Source organism: Primulina eburnea, chromosome 9 (assembly GCF_022965805.1).
Source record: "Primulina eburnea isolate SZY01 chromosome 9, ASM2296580v1, whole genome shotgun sequence".
Lineage (NCBI taxonomy): Eukaryota > Viridiplantae > Streptophyta > Magnoliopsida > Lamiales > Gesneriaceae > Primulina > Primulina eburnea.
Window position 1 is genome coordinate 35,148,756 of NC_133109.1, and position 15,585 is coordinate 35,164,340.

Here is a 15,585-nt window from a genome sequence, read left to right on the forward strand (position 1 = left end):
CCTATGATGTGTTTCTTACAATCCTAATTTCAATCATCTTTCTACAGTGATGAATATCAATTACGTAATCAATCGAACTATGGCCAGTATTTTGAAATCACTAAGAACAAGTAAACACAAATAAACGAATTGAAATTACTGAATAAAACTCAATAATTCAAAAATAATATTTCAACCAACCTACGTCGACCTTTAGACAACCGATTTAGTTCATAATGAAATATGGTTTAAAACAAAATATGATTTTTTGCCAATAACTCATAAAAGCGTATAATAAGAATAGGAGAAGAAGAAAAGAGAATAAGTCGAATCGCGTCTATGTCTCCGGAATATACGTTCTTCAATATTTATCATTCGTTCTTCGTCTTCCTGCTCCTTATCTCTTGTGTTCTCAGATTTTTAATGTGTACGGCTCTCTTCCCCTTGCTAATCTAGGGTTGCGGCCCATTTATAGTTGCAACGTCCGCACAAATCAGCTTCTACACACCTCGTAGCGAGCGGCTATGCGTCCTTGCTTGGGTGCGCACCAGCATCTGTTCGCATGAGATCCTGTGCATGCATGCACGTGCAGTTCTGCCTAAGGTGCTTTATCTTCCTTGGCGTGCGGTTGTGCGCTCTTATTGCACGGATGTGTGTCACACCTTGCTTTTTCAATATTTAATCATTTATACTCTGTATGCTCAAACCATTATGTGTCCGCAACTCCCCATTATGCACATATCACCACGATTCCTCTCATGACACTAAAAACAAAACAAACGTGTAATTCTGCCCCAAAACCAGCATAATTCACATTAATTTCTAAGCTTAATTAATTGCAAATTTTGCACTTATCAAATCCCTTCAAACTTGAAATTTTGTTAGTCCCGATAAAAACAATGACTTATACACAAAAATAACATAAACAACAATGAAAAAAATACATAAGTTGTGGAATATAGTGGTCAGCGCTAGCCTCATAGATCAAGTATCCATGGTACTTAAGCCAAACACATGCCACATCACTCGAAGTTCAAGTGTATGTGTGATTTGCTAATCTCATATACCCACACTAATACCAAAATAAATCCATACAGTTCGTTTCATGTCGTAAAATTCTAGACCCCTTGACTTACATTCGAAGTCACAGTCATCAAAAGACTCATTCAACAATCCTAGATCAAAAAGACTTGTGGGTGGGGGTCCTTATTTGGCTCAGTAAGTGTTCATGAAAAGTATGCCAACGTGTAAACCAATGTTGTGAGATGTGAAAGTGGGCGTTATCATTTTCTATATTTGTCGACGGTGTTTTTCAAGGGTCAATAGGCTCAACTTTAACAACTCTTCTCTACTAATATATTGAATACATGTGATTTGGAAATAAGTATTTTAAGCTTGTAACTTTAGGCTACGACTCACAACTACAATAAAGGAAGGGAATCAAGAATGTGAGAAAATAAACAATCTTTCATCTTTTAATCTCTTCTTTTACTGACTAATCATATTTTACATCACTTCTTCTTTATCATCATGTATGCCACAACAAAATTAATCGAATACATTTTGTAACAAATATATATATATATATATATATATATATATATATATATATATATATATATTTAACGACACTACTCCTTCATTTTTTTTCTTACGTGCTTCAGAGTTTTAAAATAAACACAATAGAGATTTGTTTCTCTTTACTTCATGTAGGATTTAGTGTATTGGCACAAATTTTTTGTATTTGATGAGGGATTTAGAAATAAAATGAATGGGAGTTATTGTAATGTCCCAAATTAATGGTTTTCTGAATTATTCAATTAGAAAAATTTACACAACTCATTCAATAGGCTCAGAGATCTAAAAATTAAAAAAATAGTTAAGAAAACATGCATGTATTATTCAAATGACTGCCTAAATAATTTTTGTGTTGGTGAACAAGCATTTCGACGTCAAGTGATTATCATGAAAGTTTTAGAATACATTCATCTATTCCATATCGCAAATGACATAGACATCTCTTAATATCATGTGTATTAACCATAATGGCAGTAGTGAAAATAATTGTGAACATGTAAGCAAATGTACACAGAGACGGATTTATTCTAGGGCTGTACTGGGCTGTAACCCAGCCCACTTTTTTTTAGCGACGGTTTTTCGGCAACCGTCGCTAATATTTGCGACGGTTTTAATTCAAACAATCGCTATTAGCGACTGTTTTTTGAAAAACCGTTGCTAATAGCGACGGTTGTGTCAAAAACCGTCGTACATCAATGTCTTAGTCCAATCAAGTCCCGTCCATTTACAAGGATGAGACCAAATTCATCCCATATCCTCTGATCCGCCCCACCTCAATTCTACAAAATTTCTCTCCCAAGTCCCAAGCCCTTTAGCGACAGAATAGAATTGCGGACTCCCGAAGAAATCGAATTGCTCATCGGCAAGGCAACAATCCAGGCAAGAATCGGCTATACATTTTTTATTTTGTTTTTTTATAGCTTCTCTGTGCGTGATTTATGGTTTCTTGATTGTTTGTTGTTGAGTTGTTGATTGACTATTACTTGTTTATTTGTTTAATAATTATTTTATTCTTGTTTATGATTATAACTTGAACTATTTCAAAATGGAATATCAATAGAACATCATTACCACTTTGATGTTTTTAATGCAGCAATAGATTTCATTTTGATGGAGTTAAATACTCGGTTCAATGAGTCATCGGTGAAACTTCTTTCTCTTAGTACAGCTTTAGATCCTAAAAATTCATTTGACTCATTTAACAGTGATGATATTTGCAAGCTTGCGAAGAAGTTTTATCATGGAGATTTCAAAGCTCAAGAAATTGTTGCTTTGGAGTATGAATTGATACATTATAAACTTGATGTGATGCAGAATTTAAAGATTTCTACACTTGTTGAGTTGTGTCAGCAATTGACCGAGAGTGGACGGTCAAGTGTTTATGTTATGTTGACTAGATTGATTCATCTTGTTTTGACATTACCTGTGTCTACCGCCACTACTGAGCGGGCTTTTTCAGCAATGAAGCATGTGAAGACGGCACTTCGCAATAAAATGGAGGATGACTTTCTTGCCGATTGTTTGACACTCTATATTGAACGAGATTTAGCTAAACATATTGATGTAAAATCTATTATTGATGAATTTTATGTTTTAAAATCTCGTAGGGCACAACTTCGTTGAACGATATAATGTAGTTTTTTAATATATAACTTATCATATTGAGTTCAAGCCCCCCCCAACTTTTATTCCTGGATCCGTCCCTGAATGTACACATGCATAATAAATCAAAACCTTCGATTCAATTTTGTTTCACACATTTTCTCATCATCGACAGTCTGTACCTGATTTCCAAAACTTGACACTCTAGACATTAATAATAATAATAATAATGATAATTATTATTATTATTATTATTATTATTATTATTATTATTATTATTATTATTATTATTATTTATTTTAATTTTTTTATAAAACTAAAAATCTACTACTTGCAGAAAATCAATGGTTAACTTTGATTTACCCCTCCCCAACCCCAAACTTACAGTATGTATTATCCTCACTGTATAAACTAAAAAGAACATAACAACCTCAAACAACAAGCATTGGAACTTGTTTCTCAATTAATACAATGATTGGTGCCTTGGGCTTTAAAACCTGTTCATCTGGCCCCCTATCACACCAACATGATTGCATTGGTCATTGATAATATCTGGACAAGGGAGACCAACGACGATGAGACTTGCGCTCGCAGGCATGATGGAACCATGAATTATTTTTCCTAAATCCATTGTATTCCCTATCATGATGGCATAGACCAACGCCACCTTGTCCTTGGTAACTTCAGTTTGGTGGGTCAAGGGCATGACTCTTGTAAAAAAAAAAAATAAGCCCAACTTCTTGGGTCATTGAGCATTTCAGATTTCTTTAAAGTGACCAGAGATCACTGGCTCATTCTCCATTCGGCTCCATTAATGTACAAGTCCCTGATCATGATATCGTAATCTACTATCCCAAGCATGTATTAAGTGTACTCATCTAGGTCAAATATCGGTAGATTGTAAATCAAATTGATGGTGTTCGAGTCAAAGACCACGAGTTTTCCTCGCACCAACACCTTATAATCTTCATGCCTCACTCGCAAGTTGACATAAAATTATCGAACCACGGGAACGACATATTCTAGCAGTGATTGGGCCAGTTCTATCCACCCCTATTCACAATCTCTTGAACTAACGGATAACTGGGGTTGGACATGTCTATTCCCATTTCCTTAATAATCAGTTGAGTAAGAGTGGTTTCGTAAATACCATGTGCTTTCTCATTCCAAAATCTACCCACTCCAGAGCACTATATACCGTAAATACCGCAAACAAAGCCAAGAAGAAGTTGTGTTCACCTAAGCAGTTACAGTTTAATGAAAAAGACGAAGTAGATATGAAAAATTGTTTACCGGAGAAAGCTTATGGTCGCTTGGAGAGGTCGGTATGCATCTTGCAAGGCGGTGAGTCGGAGGATGGCTGGTCGGTCGACGGGTAGATAGGTGTGGTGTGGTGGTCGGTGAGGGGGATGAGAGAAAAGGTGTGGGTATTTTTGTGTTTTATTTTTTTGTTTGTGTTCCAAAAAAGGTGGATATGAACTTTTAAAAGAGGCCCGCGTGCGATTGCGCTCTAATATCGCGCACGTCACATCTGTTTCTGTGTTTTTATAGGAAACCCTCGTGCGCAAGTGTGCATAAATAGCGTGCAGGGGCGCATTGGCTTCAGTGCCACATTTTGTAGCCACTGTGCGCTATTGTGTAGAAATTTCGTGTAGACTTCACTTGCTGGCCATTAACATTCGTTCTTCGCTGTATTTAAGCTCAATCGCTCTATATGGTTGCACTGTATCCACTATAAAATTGCCTGAGCATATTGACTACAACTTACCAGGGAACAGTCTGAGGCAGGAATTGAATAAAAATACTTGCTGACCCGACTCAAAGTCTCTTTTTCGAATATGTTTGTCATGCCATTTCTTTGTCTTCTCCTTATAAATCTTCGCATTTTCGTAAGCATCATTCTTGAATTCCTCCATTTCACTTAGTTGTAGCAATTGTTGTTCACCTGCAGCCTTCATATCAAAATTTAATATCTCGACAGCCCAAAAGGCTCGATGCTCCAATTCTAGTAGCAGGTGACACGCTTTACCGAATACTAACAGATAGGGAGACATCCCAATAGGTGTCTTGTATACCGTTCTATAGGCCCACAACGCATCATCCGCTTGATTGCCCAATCTTTTTTGTTTGTCTTCATAGTTTTCTCCAGTATTTTCTTGATCTCGCTGTTGGATATCTATGCCTGCCCATTTTTTTGTGGATAGTATGCAAGTCTCACCTTGTGATTCACGTTATATTTGGCCAGGAGTGCGTTAAAAAAATTATTATAGAACTGTGTACCTTCATCACTTAGTATAACTCTTGGTGTTTCAAATCTAGTGAAGATATTCATGTGAATAAACTTACAAACAACTAGAGCATCATTAGTACTGGTGGTAATTGCTTCCACCCATTTCGAAACATTGTCCACAACAGGTAAAATATAAGAATGACCAAAGGAGGTTGGCAGTGGTCCCATGAAGTCAATTCACCAAACCTCAAAGAGTTCCACTTTCAAAATACTTGTCAATGGTAAATCATGATGCCTAGTAATATTGCCAACCATTTGGCATATGTCACAGAACTTTATTAACGCATAATTGTCCTTAAATAAATCGGGCCAATAAAAACCAACTGTAATACTTTGATGTTGTTCTTGATGCTCCAAAGTGGCCACCGTATGGAGTAGAGTGACATTGTTCAAGGATTTCACGTGATTCATCTTCAGCCACACATCTTCTGATTAATTGGTTGGCGCACCAGTATACAGAATTACATTAGTGCCAATGAGATATGATATGAATTTCTCGAACACAAAAACCACTGCAAGCATCTCCTTTTATGTAGTGGTGTAATTATGTTGTGCTGCATCCACAATGCGACTTGCATAGTAAACTACTCTGAACATCTTATATTTTCTTTGTCCTAAAACCACTCCCACAGCAAAGTCGCTGGATCACACATCAGCTCGAAGGGCTCTTTCCAATCAGGTACTGCCATAATACGTGCAAAAATCAGTGCTTCCTTGAACTTGTAAAAATCCTGCAAGCAATCATCATAAAAAAATATAGGTTGAATCTTTTTCTAGCGAATTGCACAAGGGCTTCGTAAATTTAGAAAAATCCTTTATAAATCTATGATAAAACTCGGCATGTCCCATAAAATTTGCCATTCCCTTTACATTTTTTTGGTAGTAGGAGCTTTTCAATAGCCATTACTTTTGTTACATCAAACAATGACAGCCAAATACCAAAAATCATCTATGAAAACTTTCATAATTTCTTACACCATATCAGCAAAGATGTCCATCATGAACCTCTGGAACGTAGCAGGCGCATTGCAAAGCCCAAAAGATACCCTCCTAAAGGCGAAGGTGTGGTAAGGACAAGTGAAGGTAGTCATCTCTTGATCCTCCGGTGCAATTGTTTTATGATTATATCCTGAATAAAATCTAAAAACAATAATGATGATATCATGCATGTCTATCAAGCATTTGATCAATAAAAGCGAGTGAAAATTGATATTTACGAGTGGCCTTATTTAACTTCCTGTAGTCTATACATACAAGCCAACCAGTGACATTGCGAGTGGAAATCAACTTATTATTTTCGTTTTTTATCATTGTCATCCCTTTTTTCTTAGGCACTACTTGCATAGATGAAACCCAACTACTTCAGAAATGACATATATCACACCAACGTTCAACAATTTCAATACTTCAGCTTTCACTACTTCTTTTATAGTCGGGTTCGGCCTCTTTTATGATCAACATAATGAGTGTATGATTCTTCCATCAAAATCTTATGAATGTATATAGTGGGACTAATTCTCTTGTTATAAAAAATTGACCATCCCATGCAGTTTTAAATTCTCACAACACTCTCAACCATTTTTCTTTTTGTGCATAGAAAGAGAATATGAGATGATTATTGGGTAAATACCTTTTTCATCCAAAAATACATAGCATAAGTGTCCAGACAAATCATTGAGTTCGTGAGTGACCTGCGGTACCTCATTAGATGCATCCTTCAGTAGATCCTTTGGATGAGTGTTAACCACCTTTTCTTTCGGCAAAAGATTGAGAGTGAGTAGTTGCTCTCTAAAGTCCCAATCATCATTATAATACTCGATGTCACATTCACCAGACATCTCTCGAAGGAATCTTCCACTTTCATCTTTACACCAACATGAGATACACACAAATCAATGATATCAATACTATTACACGTAAGAAAGGTTAATAAATCAAAGGTCCAACTATTTACCTCGTGAGTTCCTCTGATGGTGTTGTAGAGGTTGAAAACCACTCTTTCGCCACCAAATCTCAATTTGAGCTCTCTTTTGTGCGCGTCAGTCAATGCTTTTCCAGTGGCCAAGAACGGTCTCCCAAAACTCAAGAGGCGTCCTGATATTCCTCTATGTCTAATATAACGAAATCAGTCGGGAAGATAAATTTGTGCACCTTCACCATCACATCCTCAAATATTCCTCGTGGATACGTTAGAGACCTGTCTACCAACTGTAAAGTGATGGTGGTGGGCTTCACTTGCTCCTAAATCACATAAAGCTCTATTTACACGAGAGCCACCAATCACAAAATGAATAGTGGAACTCCCTGGATCATTCAATTTCTATAGTAGTTTTTTTTTGGAGGATTGAACTGCAATCTTTTGCGGCTTCACTGTCTCAAACTCTTGCAATTTCCTCTTTTTTGACTTTACATCCTTGATAAATTTAGCATAGTTGGACATTTGCTCCAATGCAACGGCGAATGAGATGTTAATGTGGATTTTCTTGAATATTTCAAGGAACTTCGTAAACTGATCATCTAAAACCTTCTTTTTAACCTCTTTGGGTACAATAAATTGGTTTTTGGTAAAGGCTGCTGGTTAGGTACACTTTTTTTTATCATTATTCATCGTCTTTACCTTTCTTTGACCCTCATCCACTACTTCATCTACTATTTTCTCGTCTACATCATCTATTTCCTTTGGAACCACAACTCCAATTTCCTTGCGGCTTCTCAATATGACAGCTTTGCACTGCTCCCTGTGGTTCACTTCTATATTACTTGAAACTGGCCCCTACTCTGATCTTTTAAAGCATTTGCAAGCTGCTCTATCTGCGTCTCCAGTGACTTCATTATGGTTTCCATGTTTCCCATATGTGTCTCAATGTTGTCAAGACGAGATTCAGTTTTTCCTATCCTTTTGCTTGATTCAGCTACAGATGTCACAACCAAATCATCCAAGGAGGGTTTTCTTTCACCCTTTTGATTGTTGAACCTCGAAGGATCATTCAATGAATTCTTGTTATTTGCATAAGAAAATTTTTCATGGTTACGCAAACTAGGATGATATTGATTAGGAACAGGGTTGCCTCAATAGCCTCTATACCCATGATTGTTGGTAATGTATTGTACTTCTTCCACGCTGAGCTCTTCTTCTATGGCCACAGTCGCTACATCAGACATAGACTAGCCTCCCTTGTTCATGGCTGCGATCTGTGTGGTTAGAGTAGATACTTGGGCAGTGAGCATGGTGATAAGATCCATAGTGTATAATCTGGTCGTCTTCTTAGATCTAGATCTATCACTAGGCCACTGATAGCTGTTGATGGTCATATGTTCAAGTAGGTCATATGCTTGGTCAGGATATTTAGCAATAATCGTGCTACCAGTGACTGCATCAACAGTTGTTCTTGTTTGGCCATTCAAACCAATATAAAATAACTTGATTTGCACCCAATCTTCAAAGCCATGCTTTGGGAATCTTCTAAGTAGTTTTTTATAACGATCCCAGACTTCATAAAGCTGCTCAAATTCGTTCTGTCAGAATGTGATGATCTCAATCTTCAATTGAGAGGATCTGGCAAGCAGAAAATATTTTGCAAGAAATTTTGTTGCCAAGTCTTGCCACGTGGTGATGCTTCCTAGTGGTAGCGATTGAAGCCAACCCCTCACTTGGCCCCTAAGAAAAAACAGAAACAACCACATTATAATAATATCATCAAAAACATTATTAATCTTTACCATGTCCGCAATCTCCAATAATGTCCACGAATGAAGATGCTGACTGCTCCCCCGAATTGTTCAGCTTAACCATGATGATTGATCGAGCATTACTTGCAGTATAAATATCCAGGAAAAATTATTGAAAAGTTCAAGCTCAAAATGATCGCAAGTGCGCAATGCAAGGTATAGTATAGTGTATTAAAACATGGATATCGTTCCACCGAAACTGTATTACATGAATATTATTGTCAATTGTATATTCTTTAGCAAACAATATTTTGAATTGATTTGTTAACTACTAGAGTTTAAATAACAAAGTGGTCCCAAGGTTAAATACACAAAACAAAATGAATAATTAAAATCAAATACGAAGTAAATTTGTTAGGAATTTCAGTTCACATATCCCTCGTTATTTTTTATAATTACTCTCGACCATTTTTCATTCCTTTGACAGGATTCCCTAATTAATTAATTTTTTTTTCAAGCTATGTTAAACTAATTCAACACAATGAAATAACTAAATGTCTTTAATTATTTATCAACCGTGAATTGGATGTACGATCTATAGAATCCCCTAACTTTCGACTTATTGGACTGTGACTATCAACGTGTATTCAATTTTATATGTCTATACAAATTGTAAATCCAAGAAGTATATTACTCGTTTCTATTGCAAATTAGTTTCTCAAGCTCACTCGCAATATAAAATATTGTCAAAGTCAGCTAAACTTTAATAATTCAAAGAAAAACAACAATATAATCAAGAATGAAGCAAAAGTCGAGTATTTAATTAATTCAAACAATGGATCGGGGTATAATCTCCTTAAATCCCAACAAAAAGAAAGTTTAGCTACCAGAATTCATGCTGAAATAGGCAATAGAAAAATTAAATTAATGTTCTTAAACTAAAAATACTAGTGTAGTCAAAGAGGGGAAGATACGCTGCTCAAAAGATCCTGAATTCTACAAGTTGCCTTGAATCTGGTTCATTTCTCCTTGCGTGCGGCTGCCCTTCTTCTGATAAAAAACTCATCCTCCCATAAAAACGTATGCTAGGTTTTATCAAGTAGGCAACATCCAAAAAAATGGAAAGAAATCGATAAAAAAATTTCCTGAATTTCCGGCCCCCGCATGCTTGTCTCGCACAAACTTTTTCTCGGCAACACTAGGGCGGGCAAAAATCTCCGCCTAAGCACGCCTACCTCGCAAAATCTTCTTGTTCTCTTTGCGGGCATCCTAGGGCGGGCGAAAACCTTCCCAACACGCATATGTCATTTTTTTTTCTCAGGCCCGCCCAGCGCGCTTGTCTCGGTTTTTTTGCCCATATCACCTGCAAAAAATCAACTCAAACACATGAAAATATTGTTTATCCCAAACATACAATAAAAATAACCAAAAATACATGAAATCTCACGACACGGGCATGAATGTGATGAAATGACAAAATAAAAAGGGCAAAAACGACATCTATCATTGATCAGTGCTGGCTTTAGCTCAAAATTGTTGGCATTGATAGTTCCACGAGCTATGCCAGAGTAGTTTGTGTTGATCATTGGTCTAAAGTGATATCTGATAGGCACCACAGCCAACATCGACACAAAAGACCTGTTTCAATTTTTTCCTACTGCAAATATACGGTGTCAAGGTTTAGCATGTGAGTAAGTAAAATTATGGTTCCCACATGGACTATGTATTTAAATGTATAGTAAGTATCGTAATTAAAATAACATAACTTTATTCATAAGATTTAATCATGTTTTCGATCGTTGAAAAATAAATAAATAACTGAATCACAACACGAACACACAAGTAACTGAATTCAATAAGAGAATGAATCTAGATTTGTGAGTTCACTTGGTCTCTACTATATTTAATTGTTATTGGCTTGTTGTACAACTAAAATCAACCCGTCCATAAACAAGAACACTAAATTTCAATCCCCTTTCCCAAGTGATGAATATCAATTTTATAATCAATTGTTTTCGATCTTCGTCTTTCGCATTCCAACTCTTTATCTCGTGTTCTCTCATATTTTTCGTGTATATGAAATTATTTAAAATATGAGTTATGCTTTTTCTTATTTTTGAAAATAAGAGGTTTTGAAGTGATTTTATACGTATAAATTCACAAACTTTATTAAACAAAAATTATTTTAAATATTTTAATTAAGCACTAATGGTCCTACTTTACATACTAAATGGGCCTAAGTTTTGTTAATGGTTTAATTAATATTTAAAGTGTAATCAAACCCTTCCCCACTCACAAACCCACGCCCCACTCTCACAATTCTCCCCAAACTTTCCCAACACATCACGACACACACAAGAAGAGATTGAGAGAAAATTCGAAGCCTTCAAGGGAAAAACAAGGCAAGGTCGTTCGTCGCAGTTCTTCGCAATCGTCAACGAATAATCGTGCGTTAAAAACACAAAGGCACGTCATACTCTTTCTTTTACTCATCATCACACCATATTATGTATTTATTTATGAAATTGCATGAAAGCAAGTTGCACCTTTAATTATTTTCGTTTTTGCACAACACATGAATTTTTGAAGCATGTTTTGATCCAAAAACTTGATGTATATGTTCATCAAGGGGCTGCCATGATTAGGAAAGGTTTAAAGGTTGTTTTTTTCATGTTCTAAATAGTCCTAGGATACACGAGTCACGCTGCAACATAAACCAAATAAGTTGGAATCGTTATTCACGTGTTTGTGAGTCAAGGGTTCGGGTTCATGGTAAATCGAGGCATGGCTTGGCTTTGGCTGGACCAGAGCTGGGCTAGGATCAGGTATGAGTCAAGGAATGAGTCCTAGCCATGCTAGGACTCGAATACCAGGGCTAGGAAGGAGTCCTAGCTTCCAACTTGTGAGCTTCAAGGAAGTGGCGCAGGGTTCAACATGTTATTTATTTAAGAGAAATTTTTAAATAATTCCGCAAATTTACAAATACAAAACACGGGTCTCTACAACTGTTTTATATGCTAATTTTACTATTTTAAATGTTTATGAATTTTATTTTATATGTTAAAATGTCAATTTTAAATGTTTATAGATTTTTATGATGTTAAAAGGTTTATTTTAAACGTTTATGGATCTTATGATTTTATGATATAAAATGTTATGATTAATATGTTAAAATGTTGATTTTAAAACGTTTATGGTTTTTTATGAATTTTATATGTTAAAACGTTTATTTTAAGTGTTTACGGATTTTTATATGTTAAATTATGATTTTTTTTAATATTTATGGATTTTTATGATTTAACATTGATATTTAAAATATATGTTGCATGCTTGGATTAAAAAAAAAACGATATTCTATGCATGTTTTTATTAAGTGATGGAAATATGAAATGTTGAAGGACGTGAAGGGATTGTGACTAATACAATGATATGTTGGATATATTGTGAGGGTTATAGTCCTAGTGGGAGCCCGACGATCGTGTTTCCTTGGATACGGTACTAATATGTTAATACGTTGGTCAAGGCCAGTTGACCGGCGAGAGTGTTGCTGGTGTCCCCGCTGCCCAGTACTGTGGTTTTGTAGATGGATCCATTGCCCAATACGAATACGAATACGAGTCACAATCACTATCTGAATTCAACAAACACGAATGTGAATATGAATATGATGATATGAATATGGATACGAATTATGAATATGTTTGTGTTTATATGAAAATATTTATGTTCAAAGATGATGCATCATTATGAAAATGTTTTATTTAAAATTTATGCATCATAAAAAGGTTTACGAAAATGTTATGTTTAAATTTTATTCATCTTCATGAAAATGTTATTTTAATTACAAGTATTTTTACGGTGCATGTGTTTTGTATATGTATTACTTGTTATCAAGATTATGGTGTATTGAGTCTTTAGACTCACTAGGTACGATTGATGATGGTGAGTGTTTTTCCAAATCAACCTTAAGCACTCAACCCCTCTTTTTCTTCTTACGGTATTCCTCAACCACTTCATTGGCAACGAGGCAACATTCCAGAATTTGTCTTCCTCTGATAAAAGCACTCTGGTTCTCGGCGATTGTACCGCTCAAAACTTTCTTCGTTCTTTTAGTCAACACTTTGGTTAATATCTTATACAAGCTCGTTGTCAAGCTTATTGGTCTAAAATCGTTGACCTTAATCGCGTCTTGTTTCTTAGGAATGAGGCAAATATAAGTCTCATTTGTAATGTCGTTTACTACTCCTCCTTCAAAAAATTCAGCGAAAACCTTCATTAAATCCCCTTGACCGTATCCCAATTCTTTTGGAAAAAGGCCAATGTGAACCTATCCGGCCCTGGAGCTTTGGATCCATCACTCTCAAACACTGTCTTTTTACCTCATCCTCCGAAAAAGGAATCTCCAGCTCCTCCGCTTCAATCGTATCCAAAGGGCACAGCTTCAATGTTGAAGGACGTGACGGGATTGTGATTAATACCATGATATGTTTGAGATATTGTGAGGGTTATGGTCGTAGTGGGAGCCCGACGATCTTGTTTCCTTGGATACGAATACGAATACGTTAATATGTTCATACGTTGGCCAAGGCTCAGTTGACCGGCGAGAGTGTTGCTGGTGTCTCCGCTGCCTAGTACTGTGGTTTTATAGATGGATCCATCACCCAATACGAACACGAATACGAGTCACAATCACGATCTGAATTCAACAAACACGAATATGAATATGATGATATGAATATGTTGATTATGAATATGGATACAAATATGAATATGTTTATGTTTATACGAAAATGTTTATGTTCAAAGATGATGCATCATTATGAAAATGTTTTATGTAAAGTTTATGCATCATAAAAAAGTTTACGAAAATTTATGTTTAAAGTTTATGCATCTTCATGAAAACGATATTTGAAGTACAAGTATTTTTGCGGTGCATGTGTTTTGTATATGTATTACTTGTTATCAAGATTATAGTGTGTTGAGTCTTTAGACTTACTATGTGTGATTGATGCATGTGAGTGTGATAATATTGTTGAGGGAGGCTTGGATGGTTGACTTTGCTGGAATGAATGTGCACATAACCCGATGATCGACCCTAGTTTTCCGCACTAGTTATTATTTATGATTTTAAGTGATGTTAAAGATATTTTTACGACGATTTATTTATGAGTGATTTTTAAGAGGTTATAGTATGAACTATACTTTTCAAATAATATTTTTAGGTTTGGTAAAATGATTGACGATTTTATGTTTTAAACTATGGCAAAAACTTGGGTGAGACGGTCTCACGGGTCGTATTTGTGATTTTTAAATATCTGTTGGTTGGGTTATTTTAAAATGACGTCAAAAATACTTTAATTATTTTATGCAAGTGTTCGGCCGATGCTAGTAAGGGTTTTAAAAAATAAAATAAAATTCTAGCACGTTAAGAAAACGAGTAGCTGACGTTTCACTTACCCTTGCTAATCTAGGGATGAGGCCCTTTTATAGTTGCAACGTCTGCACAAATCAGCTTTTGCACGTCGTGCGTAGGTGCACATCATCCTTGCACGGGTGCGCTCTAGTGTCTGTTTTCGTGAGATCATGCGCACATGGCTGGGCATGAACAGCGCGAGCATGTGCATGTAGTTTTGTCTCGGGCGCTCTTATCCACGCGCTCTTGTCATGCGGGTGCGTGCAGACCCAGTTTCTTTCATCTTTAATCCTTCATACTCCATATGCTCCGCCCATTATGTGTGTGCAATGCCCCATTATGAATATCACCACGATTTCTGTGATGACACTAAAAACAACACAAAAACATAATTCTGCCCAAAAATTAGTTTAATTCACATTAATTTCTAGGCTAATTTAGTGAAAAAGTTGCACTTATCGATATAATTTAATTATTTAGTTTAGAGAGTGTTCAACAGAGCTTATAAGTTTTAAATAATCTTTTTTATAAAAAAAAGTTGCAAACAACTTATAAACTTTCAAATAAGTTGTTTGACCACTTATAAGCTGTTTTGAAAAAGTTCAGATACCTCGTCTTTTTTCAAAAAGATTAATTATCCCAAAATATCATTATATATATTTTTAAAGTCACCACTTTATCCTCACCACTTTATTACTTTACTTTTATTGAAATTAAAATAAATTTCCACTGTATTTTTATTATGAAATAAAAAACAAAAGTGTTAAGATTTTATTGAGAAAATTATTAACTACAATTTTTAATCAATATTTTACTTATTCAGATTAAAATTAATATTAAATATTTTTTTCCAAAGAACTTCAATTTTCTAAATATAAATATAAAATCGATTAATTTTTTAAATATTAAAATTATAAAACTATTTTGACACACATAAATATAAATTACTTACATTAACTCATTGTATACCTATTTGTTAATAAAAAAATCTTATAATAACGAATATATTAACATTTTTAAGTTGTTTAAAATAAATTAGCCAAAATCTCTAACA